Genomic DNA, 15,092 nt, shown 5'->3' on the forward strand with positions numbered 1-15,092 from the left:
TAGAAGCCAAGAGCATGACGGTTGCTCAAGCCTCCCTTGGTGGCCTTTACCAGCTCATCAAGAATGCTCTGACAAAGTTATGCAACCAGAAACAGTTTTTGGTTGAATTTGAAAAAACCGGAAGAAGACTCGGGTCCGCGTGCAATGATAAACACTTAAAGATAAAATGCAAAGATGATTCATCATGCAGTTGTTCAAAGCCTCACAAGAAGTCAGCAACAGGGAGTAAACAGAAGAAGCAACCCAGAAACTCATCATTACAGGAGATAGCAAATCTTCAAGAATGCACAGCAGTTCAGGAAGATAATGAAAGGATCCTTAAAGATTCTCTCCCAGATGATACTGCCTATTTAAAGGTAAGCAAGCTTAAGAACTCCCACAACCCAAACACCTCCATTCTAAAAGAAGCAGTCATGAATCCTCTCATCCAAAAGCTCCAAAAAGAAGAGGTCCCTGAAGAAATCATCGAGGTGGTCGATAAACACGCCATCACTGATGAATCCCTCCTGAACTACAAAAACCTCCTCACTCTCACCTTCAAGACACAAGGCCCATTAATGGACGGAGATAAGTTTTTCCCAGACTATCCCTTCCTGAATGTTTTTAGGCTCAAAAACTTGCACAGGTTATCAAAAGAAGGCCTTGCCTTCCTGTGGTACCTAACAGAGTCTTTTGTCATAGCCATGGCCTTTAACTCCAACAAACTGTTAGTCTATCTTTTAGATTATCAGTTAGGCTGCTTATCAGGAGAGAAGGAAAATTTTGCCAAGTTCCTTGAATGGTTCCTCCCAATTCATGTCTGGGATCATCTTATGAGGGACTCCCCAAGAAAGCACTGCATGGTTCTGTTCCACAAGCCAAGCCATTTTAAAAAGAAGAATTATGATCTAAACCCTACAGGGCCACCCAATTTCATACACTCTTGGTATGATATGAATCCTGCAGGATATTACTACAAGATCAACTACCGAGAAACTTGGATGGAAACTCGCATTAACCTTGCAAAGGCAAACCAGACAAAGATTGAAGATTTGCCACCAAAAATACTAAATGGTGAATACCCGTGGAAGGAAGAAGACCCTCAGACGATTGAATGGGAAAAAACGGTCAACGAATATTTCAATAATATTCATGCATTCACACACCCTCCCATGATCGTCCAGCCAACTGGCCCCAGAAAGAGCTCGATGTCAGATCCTGCCCAAGACAACAAACCGTTCAATAAAGATACGCTCCCGTTTACAATCGAGATTCACGACTCAGCAAGACTAAAGTAAAAACGGGCTATGGATACTATTAAGTGTGCTAATGGTGTGCTTAGGACTAAATAAAGTTTTATCACTCTTAAAGTGGTAAACGGTGTGCTTAGGAAAAGCTTTAGTCACTCTTAAAGTGACGTAAGCGCTTATGTCATGTTTTTCTAGATTTCTCTATGTATTATTAGGTGTGATGTATGTGTGATGTCATGGATGATGTAATCAAGCCTCTCCTTGGTCTATAAAAGGAAGGCTCCCCCTCAGTTGTAAATCATCCTTGGAAAGAAATAAAATCTTCTTCTATAATTCTCTCTATATTCTCTCTTCTCTTCTCACTTTTAATATCGAGTCTTGTTCAGAGTCTTGAGTCCTTCTTAGTTCATCTGAGTCTAGTCCTTCTGAGTCCAAACCCCCTTGAGTCTTTTATCTTCAATACCTTTCTTTTATGTTTGTCAGCCTATCCTCCCCCAAAGCTTTTACTGGTTTTATATAAATCGGCCTTTCTTTGCTTTTGCCTTGTAGCCTCGTTATTTCCGTCGGTCGTCTGCGTCAAAGATTGATCAGTTATATGAGATCTCTTATATCTCTGATGAATCTAAAGTCCCTATCACTAGTCTACCCTTAGTTAACCCTTATAGTGTCTTTAAAAAACCCCAAAATTCCCTCTCCAAAAAAGTAAAACAATTAGTCGGTTCTGTGTCAAACCCAGTTGTAAAAGAGTTCGTGCAAACTTCCAAGTTTGATTCACACCAACTCCCAGCAACAACCTCTGAACACCTCGTCCCTCTCTCTCTCCCCTCAGATCTTCCAAGGATCTGTCTATCCCAAGGATATACACATATCCACTTCGGTGCCATAAGACTAGCCCTAACCTTCCATGGAAGAAAAGGACTACTTGCGTTCTCTCGTATCGCCCTAGTCGATACTAGATTCGTGGAGTACCAGCATGCCTGCATAGGTACCATCCAGACCACGTTAAACGCCGGAACAGTCTTCGTCACCTTCTATCCCAACTTCAATATGCCTCTCAATGATCCTTCGTTGCTAACAGCCTTGAAAGCCCAGATCCAGATCGGTGGTACGCCACAGGTCAATACCTTTCAGGCCACGTTTCATTACCAGATGGCATATCGTGTCCAAAACCACTCTTTGGACATCATAGTTCGCGGATCGCAGGATAACTCTGGCGATGCTCTACTCATAGACATCGACTCCAACGCCACACCAACCTGCACATATGTTCCTAAACAGTTATCCAGAGAAGAACTTACAAGGCCTCTACCTGAAAAATGGATAACCAATTATGAACAGATCCACCAAGCACCGGTTCAGACAACCACAACCCCTGACTTTGTCCACCACCAGGATGGACAAGTTGAGGTCAGATTTGCAAGACAAGATCGAAGAGAAATTTTCTCTACGATAAGCATGTTGCAACCGGCAGAGGAACCACACTTCCCGTTCGATGTATGTGACTGCCAGGAATGCCTGGACGAAGCATACGAACTTGAGTACAAAGAGGAAACCAAAAGGAAAAAGAAAAAGGGATCCAAAAATGCCCTAAAGAAAAGATACGAGGCTGGAGATCCAAATGTTGGTCTGCTTGGAGAACCATCAGGAAAGTGTGACTACTATGTCCTGTATGGTGATTCAAAACCAAAACCCAAACAGACACAACCCTCCAGACCGAGACATCCACCTACCCAGGTAGATGAGTGTTGTATGCTCGGGACAACACCTCCGTTTCCTTCCTCCCCAGAGTACCAAGTTGAATTCCCACCCTTAACCTCTTTCGAGAACACCCAACAAAAAACCAAACATAGCTGGAAAATCAAGAACCCAACAACCGTTGGTGCAACCGGTATTCCTGAGTCAATAACAGCTGCTGAAGCCACCCTGAATTGGCAAAGTGAAAATACTGTTGCCCAAAACAAGGCTCTCAACGCCATCTTAGCTCAACAAAACAATATCACAAAGGCTCATGAAAATCTAACAAGCAGAGTTCAAGAGCTAGAAGGTATCATCTATGAGGTCAAAGCCAAAATACTTGAGCTACATCATGAGCTCCTCCAGCTAGTTCAAAACTCCTCAGGACCACAACTTCCACAAGGTCTCCAACAAAAAGAAGCTGAAATGAAATTTCTCAAGGCTCAACTTGCAGATCTTGAGAGACAACACATGCAACAAAAGGCTTCCACCTATGCTGAGGACACATGGAGATTGCCAACAACACCATCTGTGCAAACATCTTTTGATCTTCAACGTTTACCAACATCGCCATTTGTTCAAACCTCCCCATCCTTAAGCCTCTGGTCAAAAGAGCAAGCGGAGATAAAAGCCAGAAAGATTTTGAAAAGCACAATTTTTGATGATAAAAAGAAAACATCCTGCCCAAAGAAGGAAGCAAAAAAGAACCTTGATGATAGCCCCATCATGGCCTCATCAAAGGCTCCAGAAGTTCTTCCACTCATAGAAGAAAATCATACATCTTCCTTTCTAAAATTTTTGGGCCAAGAAGAAGACAAAGATAAAACAAATGGAGAAAAAATGGATAGCCTGCTAAATCCAGAATCGAATCAGAAGACAAATCCAGACAGAGAGACAATTCTAGGGAAAAGAAAATGGTGTGAACCAGATCAAGAAACAGACCCAGATACAGTTCTGAAGAAAAGGAGACGGTGTGACACGAAGAAAACACAAAAGAAAAGGGTTCGGCACATAAAGATCTCGAGAAGAAAAATAAAGGTGCCTAGCCTGCGTACCAAGGCCAAGCAAATCTGCAAGACCAAGCAAATCTGTATGGTCAAAGACTCCTCCTACCAAAAAAGACACAGGAGAGCTCCGGCACCTCTCGCAAAAGTTCATCTCCTTACAAGCACATATGCAAAGCCCATCCCGGTAATTGCATTTTTTTATACAGGATCATCAGCCTCCCTTTTGAATCCTGCTATTCTCCCAGAAGAATACTGGAGGCCCCATAACCAGACGTTTTACACAGTCAATGGAGAACCCTTCATAATTGATAAGATAAGTATCCCAGTATACTTAAGGCTGTTTCCGTCATACACAGTCAAACACAGATTCTTGGGGACAGACTCTCACAGAAAAGACCTGCTACTTGGTTTTGATATACTATATCGACTACGAGACCTAAGATACGGAGAAGAAGGTCTTAGATACAAGAAATTCACAAACCCGTGGGTTTCTTTCCCAAGCCTCTACATGGTCTCTCCCACTTCTCTTGACACCATAAAAGCACAAATAATCAAGTCATCATGTGCCTCTAGCCATACAGAGTTTCTCACAAAACACAAATCACCATTATGGCTAAACCCATCATTCTTTGTCTCTCTACCTTTCAAGCAGAATGAAGACATAAACCCGACCAAAGCCAGTCATCCAGGAATGAATCCTGACCATACCCAGCTCGCCATACAAGAATGCCAAGAGCTACTAAAACAAGACTTAATTGAGCCGACAACGTCTCAATGGGCTTGTGAAGCATTTTATGTGAACAAAAGAAGTGAGCAAGTCCGGGGAAAGCTTCGACTGGTGATAAATTACCAACCGCTAAATCATTTCTTAGCTGATGATAAATTTCCCCTACCTCAAAAGAAGTCCCTTTTCCAATCACTAGTAAATGCAAGGGTCTTATCAAAATTCGATCTAAAGGCAGGGTTTTGGCAATTGGGAATCAAGCCAGAAGACAGGCCAAAGACAGCTTTCTGCATCCCAAACCACCATTATCAATGGAAGGTAATGCCTTTTGGTTTAAAAAATGCTCCATCCGTTTTCCAAAAGGCAATGGTGCGAATCTTTGCACCAATCCTCGATAACGTCCTTATATACATCGATGATATTCTCCTATTTTCCGAAGATGAAGACTCACATGTCGTGTTACTTGAAAAATTTCATGACATTGTGAAACACTATGGAATCATGCTTTCAGAAAAGAAAATGGAGATAGGAGTCACGACCATTGATTTTTTGGGCATGAAAATCACCGATGGGATGTACCAGCCACAACCACACATCGCCCAGGAACTCCATCGTTTCCCCGACAAGCTGACGTCACAAAAAGAGGTGCAACAGTTCCTTGGATTGGTCAATTATATGGCAGATTTTCTGCCAAGATTGTCTAATCATACAGAACACTTGTTCCCCATGTTAAAAAAGAATCCACCACCATGGTCAGAAAAGCAAACGCAAGCTGTAAAGGGAATAAAGCAACTGGCTGATGTGATGCCTCCTTTAAAGATTCCTGCAACAAACGACAAAAGAATCTTACAGACAGATGATAGTGATGAACATTGGGCAGCTGTAACACCCCGAAAATATAAATCTTTATATAAGAATATAAGGGTTTCATAAACAAGAAATAAACATGTAGAAACTTTAACCTAGTTAAAGTTTACAAGTCTTGAAAATAACTTACACTTAGTTAAAACTCTTGTATTTAAAAAGAAATGGTAACTAAGGGACTAATCTTGCCAAGAATCAAAAGTAAATTGTTAATTGTAACAAAATTAAACCAAACACACCAAATTAGTGTGTCTGGTCGACAGAAGCAAGGCAAGGGGCGACCCCCATTGTTCCAAAACCCTAACATCACCATTTCTTGCAAATTGAAGGCTCAAATCCTAACCAAAACAAAATCCGAGCTTAGAATCGTGTTCCTCATCGCGAGAGGGTTAAGAGGTATGTAAAATTTTGTGAGAATTCACTACTTGAAATTCTCATGAATCTAGCAAATCTGAAATTTTGTTGATGCATGATAGTAATTAGTTAGATTAAAGATGATATAGTGTCTAGGATTAAAACCTAGACAACTATATGTGAAATCATGCCCTAATTCAGGAAAATTCCATGAATCCATAGATGTTAAGTTATGGGTTTTGTATGTTGATGATGAATATTGGGATTTCGAGTGTAATCCTAGTATAAAGTCCATTATAAGATGTAATTCCAGTGATATTGATGCTAAATGTATGCAAAAATTTCTATTATAGTCATATTTGATGGCAAATCATAAAGTCATGAACTTGTTTATGAAGGTGGGAAAATTCGACCCGCTAGGTGTTTGTAGAAATGCCTAAGTGGGAAATTAAATGTGAATTTTGAATAAAAATGCAGATTTGATAATGGTCCATGATTATGTGATTATGGTCATAAAAAGGAGTTCTAAACATGTTATGAAAACTGAATTTTCTAGGCAAGGAGTCCGGTTCATCTAGCGGACAAGCCGGAGGGAATTCACGAGGAAAAGACGCACTCTAAAAGGTATGAAATTTTATTGTTTCATCACATTATAATTATTATTAGCTTTATGCGTTGCTTGAAAGAAAGGAAAGCATGAGTACCGAGAATTTCCATTATATCATGAAATCGGCTATTGCCTTAAAACAAGTTATAAGCATGAAAATTGAGCATCCGTAAGGTGTCTAATTTCAGCACCTAAACGGGTCAAACAAGTTCTGGAAATAAACACGAAGCATGACTTAATGTATTGTGCGAATATCATTTGAAGCATAGGCCGTGTAGTGAATACCATAGATAAACTCTTAAACCTTGTTCTTATTATAGATGCTACGTTTTGGTTAGAATGCATGATTGTAGTACGAAAGAATAAATGGAAATCTTGCAATTTAGAGTGAATGTTAATTCCCGTTACATGCCCAATTAAGTTGTAATTGAGGAATGTGATGACCGAAATACATACATGAAAAACTAGCCCAGCCGTCTATTGATTTATGTGAAACTATGCTGTCTTGTAACATAAAGAATCAGCAAGAATCCTGCATATTTAACAAGGGAGTTATGTGCAGAGTCTACCGTAAATTACGGTGGTACCGTAATTTACGGTGACCTGCAACTCTGTTACGGTGGATCTCTACTGTGTTACGGTAGACCCCCAAATGTTCAGGAACCACCGTAATTTACGGTGGCACCGTAAATTACGGTGAAGCCCTGTTTGATGAACTTTATTTCTCGTTTTGAATAAGTTTTCGAATCTAATCCAATTTCGTGACTTCCATGGTTAACACTACTAATGCTTGTTAAACATGATAGCTTTCAGGTACCAAGTGAAGGATGAAGATCAAGCTAGTTAACTCGAACCGAACACTCTAGCAAACGCTTCCGCATATAACCTTTTGTTTTAAAAGCCATGTAAACAATTGTAGTTAATGTCTTGATTATGATTTTGTAAAGATTATACAAGTTTGTGGTGCTTAGATGGATTAAAATGATGAAAGTTTTTGTTAAGTCAATATTTTGACATCTAATGCAAGGTTTTTTTATGTATATAAATCTGGTTTTATAAGCTGGGTCTTACAAGTTGGTAATCAGAGCTTAAGGTTGCCAATAAGTGTTCGGTTCAAGCTTGATCAACATCCGGTAAGAGTTATTGCTTAAGTAAAATTTAGAAGTATAGAAATAATTCACAAAAGAATATACATGGAAAAGAGTGTATAAACACACTCAAACACAAGAAAAGCATGAAACAAGAATAATAGAATCAAGAGTGTGTAAGCACACTCAAACATGAGAAAAGCATGAGACAAGAATGATTGAGTCAAGTTGCGAACTTGATCAAATCAAAACAAGTAAAACATGTATTACAATGAAATGTTTAACAATATATGTAAACATTTCAGTATCAAAGATGGCAAGCGGAGGTGACGGTGATGCGGTGCCAAGAGTCACCGAACAGATGAGAAATGTGATTGCCGAAGAAGTTGGAAAGGCGATCGAAAACAGCTTGTCGAACTTCATTGATAAAATCCAAAATACGGTTTTATCAGTGGTAGAAGAAAGAATCAAGAAGCTAGAAGATAATTCAAATCTAGCAAAGGAAAAATCCGGAGAACGAAAACCTTGTTCATACAAGGAATTCATAGCTTGTAAACCGCCTATCTATAATGGGGAAGTTGATCCAATCGTGTGTCAACGATGGATAGGCGATATCGAGGGAGTGTTCGAGAGAACACATTGTGATGAAAATGACTACGTAGCTTATGGTACGGGTCAGTTAAGAGGTCAAGCGAAGGATTGGTGGGATAATAAGAAGAAAGAGATTGGAAACGAAGCGGCTAAGGCCATGACGTGGGAGGAGTTTAAGACGCCGTTTCTTAAACACCATTGCCCCAAAGCGGTTATAAACAAGATCAAGGAAGAGTTCATGCAACTCAGACACAAGGGTGAATCCATAGACAAGATCGCGGGGGTGTTTATGGACAAAATGAAGTTCTGTGACAATCTGATCACGAACGAAGAACAAAAAGTCTATTACTACCATAACATGCTGAGCGCTGAATATAGGGAGTTCATAACCCCTTCAAAGTATGAGACCCTTACCGAGATTGTCAATGCTGCTCGGGAAAGGGAGATTGAGTTGAAGAAGAGTATAGAGCGGGGTGAACGAAGGGCACGGGATATAAATCCAAGCCCTACCAAGAAAGCAAGAACGAATGAAACGTCAAAGAAATCAGACGCAAAGAGCGGTACGCCAAGTTGCAAAATCTGCGGCAAGAATCACAAAGGTGAATGTCGCTTCAAGGATAAGCCATGTCCTATATGTCGAAAAACGGGACATATGGCTATATCATGCCCAGAAAAAGTGACCGTTTGTTATAACTGTTACCGAACGGGTCACAAAAGATCAGAGTGCCCAGAATTGGCGGGGAAGAAAGAAGGGCAAGACTCAAAAGGTGAAGCCGCAAAAGCCAAAGCAAGATCCTTTCAATTGACCGCTGCTGAAGCAAAGGTCGAACCTGACGTGGTCTCAGGTATATTCACTATAAATTCAATTCCCGCACGTGTGTTATTTGATACTGGTGCGAATAAATCCTTTGTTTCATATGGGTTTATTCGACACCCCTCATTTGTTCTAACAAAATTGCCTATGCCTTTAGAGGTAGAGATAGGTAATAATAAAAGCTTTATTGTCTGTGATGTATGTAAAAACTGCACGATCAATATTGATGACGAGGAATATGCAATAGACTTGATCCCGATGTCGATGGGAGAATTCCAAGTGGTAGTGGGAATGGATTGGCTATCCCGTTACCACGCAAAAGTGGTTTGTTTCCGAAAGGAAATAAAACTAACTTCTCCTAGCGGAAAGCAAGTTACAATATATGGAGAAAAGGGAGGTAACCCGGTGATATGCTCAATGCTAGAAGCTCGCAAACTCATGAAACATGGATGCAAGGCCTTTATGGTATATGCGAGCGAAACGGAAAAGGAACTCCTCAAAATTGGGGATGTACCAGTCGTGCGAGATTATGAAGACGTGTTTCCGGAAGAACTACCGGGGATACCGCCAGAACGGGAGGTAGAGTTCGGAATCGAGTTGATTCCGGGCGCGAAACCCGTGGCCAAGGCGCCATACCGACTTGCACCGTCGGAATTACAAGAATTAATGTCTCAAATTCAGGAATTCCTTGACAAGGGATTTATCCGACCGAGTGTGTCTCCGTGGGGCGCACCGGTCTTATTCGTGAAAAAGAAAGATGGCAGTATGCGCATGTGTATCGATTACCGGGAGTTAAACAAACTCACGGTGAAGAATCGATACCCACTTCCTAGAATTGACGATTTATTCGACCAACTGCAAGGAGCAAGTTGGTTTTCCAAAATTGATCTCCGATCCGGTTATCACCAATTGAAAGTCAAGGAGGAGGACGTGCCCAAAACGGCTTTCCGTACGAGGTACGGGCATTATGAATTCCTCGTAATGCCTTTCGGATTGACCAATGCGCCCGCGGCTTTCATGGACCTCATGAACCGGGTTTGCAAACCCATGCTAGATAAGTCGGTAATTGTATTTATCGACGACATTCTGGTATATTCAAAGAGTGAAGCCGAGCACGTGTGTCATTTGCGGGAAATATTAGACACACTTAGGCGAGAGAAGCTGTATGCAAAATTCACGAAGTGTGCTTTCTGGTTACGGGAAGTACAGTTTCTTGGGCATCTTATTAGTGCTGATGGAGTACTAGTAGATCCGTCAAAGATAGAAGCTGTGATAAAATGGGGCCCTCCAAGAAATCCCTCGGAAATCCGAAGCTTTTTAGGGCTTGCGGGATATTATCGGAGATTCATACAGGATTTCTCCAAAATTGCCTTACCCTTGACCAAATTAACTCGTAAGGAGGAAAAGTTTGTGTGGGGCATTAAGCAAGAGGAAGCTTTCCAAACACTCAAGGAAAAGTTGACCCACGCTCCGGTACTAACCTTACCGGAAGGGACTGAAGACATGGTGGTTTACTCGGACGCTTCTCAATTGGGGCTCGGATGCGTGTTAATGCAACGAGGCAAGGTTATCGCCTACGCCTCGAGACAATTGAAGATTCATGAAAATAAATATCCGGTTCACGACTTAGAATTGGCGGCGGTGGTGTTTGCCTTAAAGATATGGAGACATTACTTGTATGGAGTAAAGTTTACAATCTTTACCGACCATAAAAGCTTGAAATATTTCTTCGACCAGAAGGAACTAAACATGCGGCAAAGGCGGTGGTTAGAAACCGTCAAGGACTATGACTGCGAAATACATTACCACCCCGGTAAGGCCAATGTAGTTGCCGATGCGCTGAGTCGCAAAACAGATTATGCCCCGATACGGGTACGATCAATGCAACTGGTTGTGACTTCAAGTTTACTAGAACGAATTCGAGAAGCACAAGATGAAGCTGTAAAGGCGGAAAACTGGAAAAAGGAAAGAATTATTGGTCAAGTTAAAGACCTTGAAGTGGGCAGTCATGGCCTAAGAACTCGTTTTAATAGAATCTGGGTTCCCAACACATGTGGTGTTAAGAAGCTTCTCCTTGATGAAGCTCATAAATCCCGTTATTCCATTCACCCGGGGGCGACCAAAATGTATCATGACTTGAAGCAAAACTATTGGTGGCCCGGAATGAAGCGAGACACTGTGAAATACGTGGAAAAATGCTTGACATGCCTACAAGTCAAGGCGGAACACCAAAAGCCGTATGGTAAACTCCAACCGTTAGAAATTCCGGTTTGGAAATGGGAGCAAATCACGATGGACCTATTGACTAAACTACCTAAAACAAGTCGTGGTTTTGACGCTATTTGGGTGGTCGTGGATAGGTTAACTAAAAGCGCCCACTTTATTCCGATTCGTGAAACCTATACATCTGAGAAAATGTCGGAGGTATACACCAATGAAATCATAGCAAGGCATGGGGTACCGATATCCATTGTATCAGACAGGGATACTCGGTTTACCTCGAAATTCTGGCGTGAATTCCAAGAACAAATGGGAACCAAATTGTTCCTTAGCACTGCTTATCATCCACAAACGGATGGGCAGAGGGAAAGAACAATACAAACATTGGGTGATATGCTACGGGCTTGCATTATTGACTTTGGGGGTAGTTGGGATGTCCATTTACCCTTGGTCGAATTCGCATATAATAATAGCTATCACGCGAGCATTAAAATGGCCCCGTATGAGCTATTATATGGCAGAAAGTGTCGGACTCCGGTATGTTGGGGAGAGGTGGGCCCGCGTGGGCTAGCACCAACTGATGTAATCCGAGCTACAAATGCGAAAATTGATATAGTTCGGACACATTTGAAAGCGGCTCAAGACCGACAAAAAGCATACGCAGACAAAAGAAATAGGCCAATCGAGTTTCAGGTTGGCGATATGGTCATGCTAAAGGTTTCCCCATGGAAGGGTATTATTAGATTCCGAAAAAGGGGAAAATTAAGCCCGAGATTCATTGGGCCATTTAGAATCATTGAACGGGTTGGTAAGGTAGCTTATCGACTTGAATTACCCGAAGAATTGAGTGGAATTCATAGCACTTTCCACGTATCACATCTTCGAAAATGTTTGGCCGACGAAACTGCTCATATCCACTACGACGATATCGAAGTGGATAACAGCCTCAACTATGCAGTAAAACCAACTGCGATTTTAGATCGTAAGGAGAAAAGTTTGAGGAACAAAGTGATAACCCAAGTCAAGGTCAAGTGGGAGCACAGAAAAGGGTCAGACACTACATGGGAATCCGAAGAGGAAATGCGACGTCTACACCCGACATTATTTGGTACGTAATTCGGTTTCGGGGACGAAACCCTTTTTAAGGGGGGTGGACTTGTAACACCCCGAAAATATAAATCTTTATATAAGAATATAAGGGTTTCATAAACAAGAAATAAACATGTAGAAACTTTAACCTAGTTAAAGTTTACAAGTCTTGAAAATAACTTACACTTAGTTAAAACTCTTGTATTTAAAAAGAAATGGTAACTAAGGGACTAATCTTGCCAAGAATCAAAAGTAAATTGTTAATTGTAACAAAATTAAACCAAACACACCAAATTAGTGTGTCTGGTCGACAGAAGCAAGGCAAGGGGCGACCCCCATTGTTCCAAAACCCTAACATCACCATTTCTTGCAAATTGAAGGCTCAAATCCTAACCAAAACAAAATCCGAGCTTAGAATCGTGTTCCTCATCGCGAGAGGGTTAAGAGGTATGTAAAATTTTGTGAGAATTCACTACTTGAAATTCTCATGAATCTAGCAAATCTGAAATTTTGTTGATGCATGATAGTAATTAGTTAGATTAAAGATGATATAGTGTCTAGGATTAAAACCTAGACAACTATATGTGAAATCATGCCCTAATTCAGGAAAATTCCATGAATCCATAGATGTTAAGTTATGGGTTTTGTATGTTGATGATGAATATTGGGATTTCGAGTGTAATCCTAGTATAAAGTCCATTATAAGATGTAATTCCAGTGATATTGATGCTAAATGTATGCAAAAATTTCTATTATAGTGATATTTGATGGCAAATCATAAAGTCATGAACTTGTTTATGAAGGTGGGAAAATTCGACCCGCTAGGTGTTTGTAGAAATGCCTAAGTGGGAAATTAAATGTGAATTTTGAATAAAAATGCAGATTTGATAATGGTCCATGATTATGTGATTATGGTCATAAAAAGGAGTTCTAAACATGTTATGAAAACTAAATTTTCTAGGCAAGGAGTCCGGTTCATCTAGCGGACAAGCCGGAGGGAATTCACGAGGAAAAGACGCACTCTAAAAGGTATGAAATTTTATTGTTTCATCACATTATAATTATTATTAGCTTTATGCGTTGCTTGAAAGAAAGGAAAGCATGAGTACCGAGAATTTCCATTATATCATGAAATCGGCTATTGCCTTAAAACAAGTTATAAGCATGAAAATTGAGCATCCGTAAGGTGTCTAATTTCAGCACCTAAACGGGTCAAACAAGTTCTGGAAATAAACACGAAGCATGACTTAATGTATTGTGCGAATATCATTTGAAGCATAGGCCGTGTAGTGAATACCATAGATAAACTCTTAAACCTTGTTCTTATTATAGATGCTACGTTTTGGTTAGAATGCATGATTGTAGTACGAAAGAATAAATGGAAATCTTGCAATTTAGAGTGAATGTTAATTCCCGTTACATGCCCAATTAAGTTGTAATTGAGGAATGTGATGACCGAAATACATACATGAAAAACTAGCCCAGCCGTCTATTGATTTATGTGAAACTATGCTGTCTTGTAACATAAAGAATCAGCAAGAATCCTGCATATTTAACAAGGGAGTTATGTGCAGAGTCTACCGTAAATTACGGTGGTACCGTAATTTACGGTGACCTGCAACTCTGTTACGGTGGATCTCTACTGTGTTACGGTCGACCCCCAAATGTTCAGGAACCACCGTAATTTACGGTGGCACCGTAAATTACGGTGAAGCCCTGTTTGATGAACTTTATTTCTCGTTTTGAATAAGTTTTCGAATCTAATCCAATTTCGTGACTTCCATGGTTAACACTACTAATGCTTGTTAAACATGATAGCTTTCAGGTACCAAGTGAAGGATGAAGATCAAGCTAGTTAACTCGAACCGAACACTCTAGCAAACGCTTCCGCATATAACCTTTTGTTTTAAAAGCCATGTAAACAATTGTAGTTAATGTCTTGATTATGATTTTGTAAAGATTATACAAGTTTGTGGTGCTTAGATGGATTAAAATGATGAAAGTTTTTGTTAAGTCAATATTTTGACATCTAATGCAAGGTTTTTTTATGTATATAAATCTGGTTTTATAAGCTGGGTCTTACACAGCGGTACTAATTACAGAAGATGATGAAGGTGTCAGGAAAATAAGTGGATACAAAAGCGGCACGTTCAAAGAGTCAGAAAAGCATTATCACTCCACGTACAAAGAAATCTTAGCTGTGAAGAAAGGAATTGAAAATTTTCAATTCCATCTAGTTGGCTACAGTTTCTTAATTGAGATGGACATGTCCTCTTTCCCAAAAATGCTTGAATTCAAAAGAAAGATGCTCCCAGAACCACAATTATTACGATGGGCAAATTGGTTTTCCCAATGGAAGTTCACTGTTAAGCACATCAAGGGCAAGGACAATGTTCTTGCAGATTTTTTGACCAGACCAAAGGCCTATAAATACATGAGTTCAAACATGGTTCAGCATCATCACTCCCACCACAAAGACGTCCTACCAGCAATCTTCATGATGGAAGCCGCAAACTCTTGCACCCCAGAAGGAACTATTCCACTTGACCAGGAATTCAGAGAAAGGGAGGTTCCAGAAGAAATCGTTGAGATAATAGCAGACCAAGCCCTGAAAGACCGGTCAGTCTTAAACTACAAGACTTTCCTCACTATCACTCTAAAACATCATGGCTTGTTTATGAAAGGTTTAGTTTTCCATCCAAATTATCCTTTCATAAATGTCTTCCACATACGAGACTTGTACAAGCTACCAAAAGAAGCACTATGTTTCT

Source organism: Helianthus annuus, chromosome 15 (assembly GCF_002127325.2).
Source record: "Helianthus annuus cultivar XRQ/B chromosome 15, HanXRQr2.0-SUNRISE, whole genome shotgun sequence".
Lineage (NCBI taxonomy): Eukaryota > Viridiplantae > Streptophyta > Magnoliopsida > Asterales > Asteraceae > Helianthus > Helianthus annuus.